The sequence below is a fragment of the Carassius auratus genome, chromosome 10 (genome assembly GCF_003368295.1).
Source record: "Carassius auratus strain Wakin chromosome 10, ASM336829v1, whole genome shotgun sequence".
Lineage (NCBI taxonomy): Eukaryota > Metazoa > Chordata > Actinopteri > Cypriniformes > Cyprinidae > Carassius > Carassius auratus.
Genome location: NC_039252.1, coordinates 7,880,569 through 7,881,125, shown reverse-complemented (window position 1 = coordinate 7,881,125; position 557 = coordinate 7,880,569).

The following is a 557-nucleotide window of genomic DNA, read 5'->3' as shown; positions in this document are numbered from 1 at the left end:
AGATGATGCTAACCCTGAAACAACATACAGAACTACCAAATATCGTTATAAGTTGATTGCATCATATAATGATTGCTGTTAATAGAGTTCTTCTTCTTTATTTGATTTTTCTATACATTTCTGCAATAAATATTAACTGACAGTCACAACTGATAAGCTACTACTAAATATGCTGCAGAAACCTAATTTTCTGTTAAAGTTGCTTTACAACGATTTGTATTGTGAAAAGCGCTATTCAAATAAACTTGAATTGAATTGTTAGCACTGGCTGCACAATGCAGATTCTTACAAACATCTTGTCTCCTGTCTTTATGTGTAATGCTGTTCTTAGACAGCACTTCATTCTGAGAGAATGATGTATTATTACGTTATGTCTTCTAGTGGGGGAAATATTGTTGATGTTCCTAGGGTGTGTTCATGGACGAGGGCCAGATCTTTTGTTCTTGACACACGTGATTCTCTGAATGAGGCTTCTCTGTACTTTAGGAATTTCTGGGAAAGGAGAGACACTCTCACGTTTGTTGTGCAGTAAGTTGATAGCACAGGGGAATGGGGAG